We start from the raw sequence: 11,176 nt of genomic DNA, 5'->3' as shown, positions 1-11,176 counted from the left end.
TGTGGATGGCACACATGTAGCTATTCAGCCACCAAAACATAATGAAGAAATTTATAGAAACAGGAAACTGTTTCATTCTCTGAATGTAATGGTTGTTTGTGGGCCATCCCTCCAGATCCTTTCCCTGAACGCAAAGTTTACTGGAAGTTCCCATGATGCGTATGTCATTAGACAATCAGGGATATGGCACAGATTAAGATCAAGTCAACGAGCAGACATGTGGTTATTGGGTGAGTTGTTGCACATATTTTGTTAAAAATTTTGTATATTTTTCCAAATTGACTATTTCTAATTTTTTTTTTCCTCAAACAGGAGACCGTGGATATCCTTGCACCCCCTGGCTCATGACTCCTTACCGTAATCCCAGGCCAGGACCACAGACGGCATTTAACTCCGCGCTTACTGCCACTAGGCAGCTGGTGGAGCGCACAATTGGGGTCCTTAAAGGGCGGTTTCGTGTGCTCCACCGCACTGGTGGCGACATCATGTATTCGCCGGAGATGGCAAGTAAAATAGTGGTCCTGTGCGCTATACTCCACAATATCGCGGTAAGGAGTAGCGTAGAGCTTCCTCAGACAGAGGAATTGCCTGATGAGGAGCCAGGGGTTGTCCGACACTTCGGTGGGGGGAGTGTTACAAGGAGGGGGAGCCAAGTCAGGGCAAGCATTGTTGCTGAATTTTTCAGGTATAGTGTTTTTTTTTACTCTATTGTTACCAAAATAAAAGCACAGTATGCATCATTTTTTATTTAAATGTAGAAATTGTGTTTGCTATTGTAAGGTCATTGTGTAATGCTTTTTGTGTGTTTGAATCTGTTTTTTTTTTAATCTTCAAAAAACAATAACACGTTAAGCTGACAATTTAATTTTGTGTAAAACAATACTGTGATGTTGCTAAATAGTGTCCTTATTTTTTTACTATTCTAACATCATGATTATTTAAACAAAAACACAAACAAATGAAACTGAATGTTGCCCACTTTGTGAATGTCCAGCTGAAAGACCACACAAACTGAGGTGAGTACTCAGATATGTTTATAAATTGATCTAAAACTGTGTGTGTGTCTGTGTTTTTTTGTTTTAATTTTTTTGGTTGTGTTTTGCTTAAAATTTGCTTATGCGAATGCGTAGTTCCGCTCGTGCGAAATAACACTCTGCTCTTCACAGCATTGCAAAGATCAATAAAGTTATTATAAATGACATATGACAGCATAGATTGTGGACCAATCACATGCTAACAGACATTATAAATATATGCCCAAATAAGGAAAACGCCATTGCCATGATGCGTGCGGCACCTTTCACCAGGCGGGAGCTCCGCGTCCTGGTTGCGGTGATGGACCGCCGCGTAGGCCGCGTTGGGCGATTCATCCCCAATCGTGTTAAGCGCGAGGCCTACGCGGAGGTCCGTCGCCTGCTGCGGTCTCGCGTCCGCAGCAGGCGGACCATCATCCAGTTAGAGCGGAGATGGAGTGATCTCCGAAGGAGGACTCCAGAGCTGTTGGCGGAGATCCGCCAGCAAATCCGCACTATGCATGCACGCAGTAAGTAACATTACATAAGATTATTAGCATAAATAGTGCAAATTTTCACTAAGTGGTAGGCTAATTGCAACACTGAGTGAACATTTTGAAAAAATAGGACAGTGTGTGTGGTTAGGGCAAACATTACTGACTGTAGCAAAGTGTCCCTAAACAAGTGCATGTTTTACATAATTAGTAACCAGGCAGGAAACTGTACCAAAAAACTTGATCAGTGCTGTCTATATAATAAGGTAGCTTGAATAGTGATCTGGTGATGTTGGCTAGACAAATCAATATGTCTCAATGGAATAGATACAGGAATGACCGACAAAATTTTTTTATTTCATAATTTTGTTTGCAGTGGGCAACATGAAGAGGTTTGAATAATTTTTTTTTTTAAATTCTAAAAAAAACTTTCTTTTACATGGAACCGAACAGTGAAAATTACAATTGATTAGTATGTAATTTAACATGCAAATTGAATTATATTTTAACAATCATTCTAGGACGACCACAACGGCAAGCACCACATGATGCACCAGCTCAGCACCCTTCCCCTTCTCACTCCCCCTCCACTTCCCAGTCCCCCTCCCCTTCTCACTCCCCCTCCCCTTCTCACTCCCCTCCCCTTCTCACTCCCCCTCCCCTTCTCACTCCCCCTCAGCTTCCCAATCCCCCTCAGCTTCCCAATCACCCTCAGCTTCACAATCCACCTCAGCTTCCCAGTCACCCTCAGCTTCCCAGGCCCCCTCAGCTTCCCAGGCCCCCTCAGCTTCCCAGGCCCACTCCACTTTCCACTCCCCTTCTCAGCCAACCTCTCCTTCTCTTTCTGTGACCCCTTCTCCTCCTTCCCATACCCCTTCTCCTTCTACTTCCAACTTACCTTCTCAGCCCCCCTCACCCTCTATTGGCCTAACATTTTCACCGCCCCCCTCGCCCTCTCAATCAGACCCACCCTCTGAAATTACATCCCCAATCCAACCTCCTTCCCCCATCCAGCCTCCTTCCCCCATCAAGCCTCCTTCCCCCATCCAGCCTCCTTCCCCCATCCAGCCTCCTTCCCCAATCCCTCCTCCTTCCCCCATCCAGCCGCCTTCCCCCATCCAGCCGCCATCCCCACCCAGTGAATGGGCAGAGGAAGCCCCTGAAGACAGTTCAGGGAGTCTTCATGTTGCCGAGGAAAGTAAGTGTTTTAACATTTTGTTAAAAATGATTACCTACTTACACTTACAATGACAAAACATGCAGTGTTGTACTGTTGGAATTCTTGTACCAAGGAAAATTAATTGTGTTTTTCTTCATGGTGTACATGTTGCATTTACATTTATTTGAGTGTCATTATATGTCCAGTGTTTATGTGTGCCATGTTTTGTGTGTCCACTCTAGGTCGACACTCATTAGGTCAACAGGGTTGGCAGGACAACAGGGTTTATATGTGTTAGGTTTTCTGGGAAACAGTTAGACCTGAGTGGAGTTTAGTATGTTGTTGTTCTTTTACACTTGTGCCTGTGTATTCTTAATATTTACACTTACAAATCACATGCTTCACTTTGTTAGGCAGCCTAACGACCCAATGATTTGTGGTGTGAAAGTTACACTCACAAAATGATTATTGGATAAAGTCAAACCTGTTTGACCTTATTTAGTAAGGGCAGCTTTCATGGAGTGTGGGCATGCTAGGATATGTTGTCCTTCTGAAGATGTTGATATGCAGTGTGATGATGCAGGACCAACACCCTAAAAAAAAAAAAATTAAAAAAAAAACCAAATGGGAATGAATGCCAACATGGTGTAACATTGACGAAGATGGTAGTTATCTTTAACATGGGATGTCGGCCATAGCAACCAATAAGATTATACTTTAAAAATTGGGAACCACTTCTACAATATAATATTCATATTTTTGCTTGTTTGCTATGGGCAACGTTCCATCTTAAATATAACTCACATAGTAGTAAATGTAACCCATGGTCTGGAACACTTTAAAATCTTAAAAAAAGGCTGAGCAGGCTTGTGTGTTGTTCTGCTAATGATTGTACCATAAAACAGGCAGGATGTAGTAACTTTGCCATTAAAGCAGGCCTGTCCAAACTGCGGCCCTCCAACTGTTGAGAAACTACACATCCCAGCATGCCCTGACACAGCTTTGGCATTCCCTGACCACAAAACTGTGTCAAGGCATGCTGGTATATGTAGTTTCACAACAGCTGGAGTCCAGCAGTTTGGACATGCCTGCATTTAAGTGTGCTTTGCGCCTTGCTTGGATAATAAGTAATGTAATTAAGTTATTAATGTTTGTGTTGCATCTTAATTTCAGATGTTGCAGTTGGAGATCCTACAAGTTTTGGAGGCATTCTTTACACCATGCGCCAACACCTGCAAGGATTAATGCATTGTGTTGATAATTTGCAAAAATTTTCATGATTTTGTTTATTTTATGGAAAAAAAAACTGATTTATTTTAAAAAATAAAATAAAAAAAGTTGATTAAAGTTAACCGGGTGTTGTGTTTATTAATGCAAAAAAGGATCAGCTGATTGGCAGGCAGAAATTGTTTGCAAAAAACATTACACACATTTTACGTTAGATTATTAACAAAAAAAACAGGAGATTATTGTGTTAAGAAACATGTAAACACCTTCATTCACAAACAACACCTTTAAAAACAAACAAAGGGAAAAAAAAAAATTATACACTTTTACATGTTGATGGGCAATTATGGCAACAAAGTGTTAATCTGGTTTTTTTTGCAGACTTAATTGTTTAGGAACATTATCAATCATTACACTAATTGGATTCGTTATTGAAAAGGGCTTGTTGACTTTAAAAGGAATGGTGTAATTTCACTTAATAGCTTTAAAAAAACATTTTTATGCGTTTTTCCTTAAAAGTGTGCACTTTTACGGTAAAATGTGTAAATCTACTAAAACTTAGTATTTTTACGATTAAGTATGTGTTATTGCGATGGATTCGCAATGCTGCGATGGTTTCGCATTACTGCGATGTCATTTGGCGTACGCCCACTTTGTGTAATACTGCGTACGAATGTGCAAAAATACGTTGGGGGCGGAGGTTCGCATATTTACTACATTAACGCAACTTTGCGAATATGTTGTGCGACCGAAAAACTTAGCGATCAACTCGGAATGAGGGCCATGGTCAGGAGTCTTCAGGACTTTGGACAGATGGACACGGTAAGCCAGTGGCCCCCAGGGCATATCTCCCAAGCCTAGCTGAGGCGGCACACGGTCTGACTCATCTGGGTAAGGAAGGTATGTGCAAATTGGTAAGAGCCTACTGGAGTGCACCAGGGTTCTCTTCTCAAGCAGGTAAGAGAGCAATGACCTGTCTTACTTGCTTGAGGAAAAATATTGGTAAGACAATACCAACGGAGCCATCCCATATCCCTCCTACAGACGGACCTTTCCAGGTAATACAAATCGACTTCATACAGTTACCACCCTGTAGGAATTTAAAGTATGTGTTAGTATGTACCAATGTCTTTTCAAATTGGGTAGAAGCATTCCCCGCTGCCACAAATACTGCTGTGTTCACTGCAAAGAAAATTGTGCAGGAATTTGTGTGCAGATATGGTATCCCTAGAATGATTGAAAGTGATAGGGGTACCCATTTTACAGGTGAAGTCTTTCAGGTCATGTGCAAACTGATGGGTATTAATAGCAAGCTGCATACTCCATACCGCCACAGGCAAGTGCAAGGGTGGAAAGAATGAACAGCACTATTAAGAACAAGCTGAACAAAGTGATGGCTGAAACTGGAATGTTGTGGCCAGAAGCATTCCCACTAGTGTTGTACAGCATCAGAACCACTCCCATGTCACTGCTTAACTTATCACCCTTCTGTTAGGCGCCGGGGTCCGCTCGTCGGTGCGGCCCGGCGCCTAGCAACCAGGGACGCCGTACGCGGACAGCCGCCGGCTCCCTGGCAACGCTGGACGCCGGGCGCGCTGAGCCGCACGGACCCTGGCAACGGGGACGCCACTGACGGACCGTGTTCCCCGTTGCTAGGCTTTAAGAGTTAATGTATTCTCCTGCTCTCTGGCCATGCAGCAAGGCAGCTGCACGGCATTTATTCTAATCAGCCTTTTGGCAGCTGATTGGAGGACTCCTTGTTAAATACACTCCCAGGGCTTCTCACAGACGCCGGTAATAGCTTCCTGCATGCTGTTTCTGTTTGCTGAGAGTCTGTTCCAGTCTTGCTGTATCCGGTCATTCCAGTATTCGGAAGTCCTGAACTCGGAAGTTTGTCATCTTATTCCTGGAGTCCTGACTAATCACCATATAACATCCAGTGGTGTTCGTGAGTCGCGGCCTTGCCGTGTGTTGCGGCTTGTCCGCTTTATTATTTATTATTTGTGTTTTGGAGCATTCTGCGGAGGGTTCCGCTTCCACAGGTCCACTCTGGTATCCGGCGGTGCTGGGTAGGAGTATTGGACAAGTGGATTTTGGTTGTCCTTTTCCCTGGCGGGTTTCCGCACATACTTCTGTTTTTGTTAGTTAGCTTGTTGCCCCTGGCCTGTTGTCAGTCAGAGGTCCTCTTGTTATCATCCTGCCTCGGATTTCCCTTTGTCTCTCACTAAGACCGGGGGGCACCGGAGTTGGGCAGACATAATCCGCCCTTCAAACGTGGCTGCCAGGGGCTCAAGAAACCATAGTCTCGCAGGGGATTTCCGATAGCACGGGTGAGACAATAGAGTTAGGGCGCCAGGGGCAACTAGTCTTCCCTGCTCCCGTTACCTGCATTCCATTCCAGCGCTCTGGTCCTTGTTATAAAATCTCCTCCGGTCAGGAGTGCTGGAATCATAACATTATTACCGGCCATACCAAAACTTAAAATTAAAACGGAGTTTAATTTTTATTCAGTTTTTTGTAAGAAATTGTCGGCCTCATGAACCCAACAGGGTTAGGACCAAATCCTGGTCAGTTCTTAGTCAGTCAGATTCAAGAACTTACTCAGATGGTTCAGGATCTTTCCCTTCGGGTGAAGTCGCAGGAAGATCTTTTACGAACTTCCCAGAGGGTAGTTCCTGAACCAAAAATGCATTTGCCTGACCGTTTTTCTGGGGATAGAAAAGAGTTTTTTAATTTTAAAGAATCCTGTAAACTTTATTTTCGTTTAAGACCGATCTCCTCGGGTACTGAATCTCAGCGGGTCGGGATTATTATTTCTTTGCTCCAGGGGGATCCCCAGACTTGGGCATTTGGTTTAAAAGCAGATGATCCGGTGTTTTTGTCAGTAGATGCTTTTTTTGGGTCTTTAGGACTGTTATATGATGACCCTGATAGAGAGGCATCCGCTGAAGGTCAATTGCGCGCTCTCAGACAGGGTAGGAATCCTGCAGAGGTTTATTGTACGGAGTTTCGCCGGTGGTCGAACGACTGTGGCTGGAATGACCCAGCCCTGCGCAGTCAGTTTCGCCTCGGCTTATCAGAATCAATTAAAGACAGTCTCCTCCAGTATCCCGCTCCTGAGACTCTCGATAAACTCATGGAGCTTTCTATTAAGATTGATCGTCGTCTCAGAGAGCGGAAGGCTGAAAAAGGAGCATCGGTCAGGTCATCTCCGTGTGTATATTCCATCCCTGAGGACATAGAGGAGCCCATGCAGATGGGTCTCTCCCGGTTGTCTCCTGAAGAGAGAGCCAGAAGGCAAAACTCTGGTCTTTGTTTGTACTGTGGGGGTAAGGGACATTTTGCTCGTAATTGTCCGAATAAGTCGGGAAACGCCTTGACCAGGTGAATTGTGAGGGGGTTCACCTAGGTCTGCAGCTTATCTCCTCGCATAACTCCCTTTTAGTCCCAGCTAAGGTTTCCTTTGGCAGCCTCAGTTCCTCGGTGTCGGCTTTTGTCGACAGTGGAGCCGCAGGAAACTTTATGGATTTAACTTGGGCCAAGGCCTTAGGCATTCCTCAGTTATCTTTGGGTAGGAGTGTCACCATGCATGGTTTAGATGGGAGTCCACTGTCCAATGGGGTTATTTCCCTCTGTACACCCCCTGTACTACTTACGGTAGGAGCTCTTCATTCTGAAAAGATCGAGTTCTTCCTTACCCATTGCCCAGCAGTTCCAGTGGTTCTGGGTCACCCTTGGCTGGCCTTTCACAATCCCACCATTGATTGGCGGTCAGGGGAGATTTCTCAATGGGGTGCCTTCTGTATAAGGAATGTATTTCGTTTCCAGTCAGAATAGCTGCTGCAATTCCTGAACTCATTCCCGTGGAGTACCAGGAGTTTGCTGATGTGTTCTCCAAGGGCAATGCAGACCTTCTGCCTCCCCATCGGCCTTATGATTGCGCCATTGAGCTAATTCCTGGTGCCGCATTGCCAAAGGGAAGGTTATATGCTTTATCCGGGCCAGAAACTGCGGCCATGAATGATTATGTTAAAGAGAGCCTAGGGAAAGGATTTATTAGGTCATCTAAATCTCCTTTAAGTGCAGGCTTCTTCTTTGTGGAGAAAAAGGATGGCTCACTCAGACCTTGCATTGACTATAGAGCCTTAAATAAAATCTCAGTTAAAAATACTTATCCTCTGCCGCTGATTTCTGTCCTCTTTGATCAGCTGCGTTCGGCTGTGATTTTCTCCAAAATCGATCTAAGAGGAGCGTATAACCTCATCCGAATCAGGCCCGGAGATGAGTGGAAGATAGCCTTCAGTACTCAGTCGGGTCACTACGAGTACCTAGTGATGCCGTTCGGCTTGTCTAACGCTCCAGCAGTTTTCCAGGACCTCATTAACGATGTGCTCCGTGACTTCCTAGGGAAATTCGTGGTCGTTTACTTAGACGACATCCTGATTTATTCTGACTCTATTGAACAACATGTTACCCAGGTGCCTGACGCTCAATTCTCAAAAGTTACGTGAGAATCATCTATATGCCAAACTGGAGAAATGCGAGTTTCATGTCACGGAGGTATCTTTTTTAGGATACATTATTTCCCCTCGGGGATTTTTCATGGAACCAAAGAAGCTTCAGGCCATCCTTAGTTGGGCGCAACCCACCAATTTAAAAGCAATTCAGCGCTTTTTAGGGTTTGCGAAATATTACAGGAGGTTCATTCATTCCTTCTCCGACCTGGTTGCTCCCATTGTGGCCCTGACAAAGAAAGGAGCGGATCCTACCAACTGGTCGCGTGAAGCGGAGTTGTCCTTTCGGGCCTTGAAACAAGCTTTTGTCTCGGCTCCAGTCCTTAGACATCCCAATCCAGGATTGCCCTTCGTGGTGGAGGTTGATGCCTCGGAGGTTGGAGTAGGGGCTATACTATCTCAAAAGGATCCAGAGTCTCAGGAACTACATCCTTGTGCCTTTATGTCTAGGAAATTCTCCTCCGCTGAATCCAACTATGACGTTGGTAACCGGGAACTACTGGCAATAAAATGGGCTTTCGAGGAGTGGAGGCATTGGCTGGAGGGAGCAACACATACCATTTCAGTATTGACTGACCATAAGAATCTGCAATACATCGAATCAGCTAAGCGGCTGAATGCCCGGCAGGCTCGTTGGGCTTTGTTCTTTACTCGTTTCAAGTTTATTATAACTTTCAGGCCAGGTTCCAAGAATACCAAGGCAGATGCTCTGTCACGCAGTTTTCTTCCGGTTCATGATAACAGTCCTGTTACTCCCATACTTCCATCTTCAGTCTTTTGGGCAGGCCTCACACAAGATTTATTTACCCAGTTAAAACAGCTTCAACACCAAGCTCCTGGAAATACTCCTGCTGGTCGTCTTTACGTCCCTGAGTTCCTGAGAGCTAATGTTTTGACTGAGTTCCATGATAACAAAGTTTCCGGGCATCCAGGGATCTCTAAGACATTGGAGTTAGTCTCCCGCTCAGTATGGTGGCCTGGTCTTTCTAAAGACGTTAAGGAGTTTGTTTCTTCATGTCAGGTTTGTGCACAGCATAAGGTTCCCCGTTCCTTGCCTATCGGGCAACTTATGCCTTTGAATGTCCCTCTCAGGCCATGGTCTCATATTTCCATGGATTTTGTGGTGGACCTTCCCCTTTCAGCTGGATGCAGAGTCATTTGGGTGGTAGTAGACCGTTTTAGCAAGATGGCTCATTTCATTGCCCTTCCCCGACTGCCATCTGCCCAAGGATTGGCAGTGTTGTTTCTCCGCCATATTTTCAGACTTCATGGGTTGCCCACTGATATTGTTTCTGATCGGGGTCCACAATTCGTTGCACAATTCTGGAAGTGTTTTTGTGCTTCATTAAAGATGAGATTGTCATTAACATCTGGTTACCACCCACAGTCCAACGGGCAAACCGAGCGAGTTAACCAATCATTGAAACAGTATTTGCGTTTGTACTCAGCCAAACTCCAGAATGATTGGTCCGAGTTTCTTCCATTAGCGGAGTTTGCTTACAATAATTCTTGTCATTCCTCCACCAACGTGTCCCCATTCTTTTCAGTTTTTGGTTTTCACCCCAGAGCTAATTCTTTTTTTCAACATTCCTCAGTTTCCTCGCTAACCTTAACCTCCCATCTCAGAGCCATTTGGAAAAAAGTGCACCTTGCTCTCAGAAAAGCGGCCTTTCGTGAGAAATTTTTTTCTGACCGGCTCCGACGTCCTTGCAATTTTAAGGTGGGAGATAGGGTATGGTTGTCGACTCGTAACATTAGACTTCGACAATCTTCAGCTAGGTTGGGGCCCAAATTTATTGGACCATTTCATATCATTAAAAAAGTTAACCCAGTTGCTTTCCGGTTACGTTTACCAAAATCTCTTCGGATTGGTAATACGTTTCATTGCTCCCTGTTGAAGCCATACATTTCTTCCAATAAATTTCCTCGGAAGATCTCTCAGGGAAGATCTCCAGTGGATGTACAGGGACAACAGGAGTTCCTGGTGGAGAAGGTTCTCGATTCCAAGTTGTCCAGGTGCCGGCTTTATTTTCTGGTTCACTGGAAAGGTTATGGTCCAGAGGAAAGGTCCTGGGTCCTGGATAAGGATCTTCATGCCCCAAGGCTCAAGAGGGCATTTTTTCGGGAGTTTCCTTGGAAGCCTGGCTTTAGGGGTTCCTTGACCCCTCCTCAAGGGGGGGGTACTGTTAGGCGCCGGGGTCCGCTCGTTGGTGTGGCCGGCGCCTAGCAACCAGGGACGCCGTACGCGGACAGCCGCCGGCTCCCTACCAACGCTGGACGCCGGGCGCGCTGAGCCTCACGGACCCTAGCAACGGGGACGCCACTGGCGGACCGTGTTCCCCGTTGCTAGGTTTTAAGAGTTAATGTATTCTCCTGCTCTCTGGCCATGCAGCAAGGCAGCTGCATGGCATTTATTCTAATCAGCCTTTTGGCAGCTGATTGGAGGACTCCTTGTTAAATACACTCCCAGGGCTTCTCACAGACGCCGGTAATAGCTTCCTGCATGCTGTTTCTGTTTGCTGAGAGTCTGTTCCAGTCTTGCTGTATCCGGTCATTCCAGTATTCGGAAGTCCTGAACTCGGAAGTTGGTCATCTTATTCCTGGAGTCCTGACTAATCACCATATAACATCCAGTGGTGTTCGTGAGTCGCGGCCTTGCCGTGTGTTGCGGCTTGTCCGCTTTATTATTTATTATTTGTGTTTTGGAGCATTCTGCGGAGGGTTCCGCTTCCACAGGTCCACTCTGGTATCCGGCGGTGCTGGGTAGGA

General features: G+C 45.4%; 1 long non-coding RNA gene across 1 annotated transcript; it reads left to right on the top strand.

The window, feature by feature from the left end:
• Positions 1-487: 487 nt before the first annotated feature.
• LOC134928739 (uncharacterized) lies at positions 488-2,141 on the top strand. The gene is made up of 3 exons (XR_010177978.1): positions 488-685; positions 995-1,016; positions 2,029-2,141. It is a non-coding gene; the product is annotated as an uncharacterized LOC134928739 (long non-coding RNA).
• The last annotated feature ends 9,035 nt before the right edge of the window (positions 2,142-11,176 follow it).

This window comes from Pseudophryne corroboree, chromosome 5 (genome assembly GCF_028390025.1).
Source record: "Pseudophryne corroboree isolate aPseCor3 chromosome 5, aPseCor3.hap2, whole genome shotgun sequence".
NCBI classification, from domain to species: Eukaryota; Metazoa; Chordata; class Amphibia; order Anura; family Myobatrachidae; genus Pseudophryne; species Pseudophryne corroboree.
The sequence above is the reverse complement of the archived record's forward strand: the minus strand, read 5'-3'. Positions and strand labels throughout refer to the sequence as shown.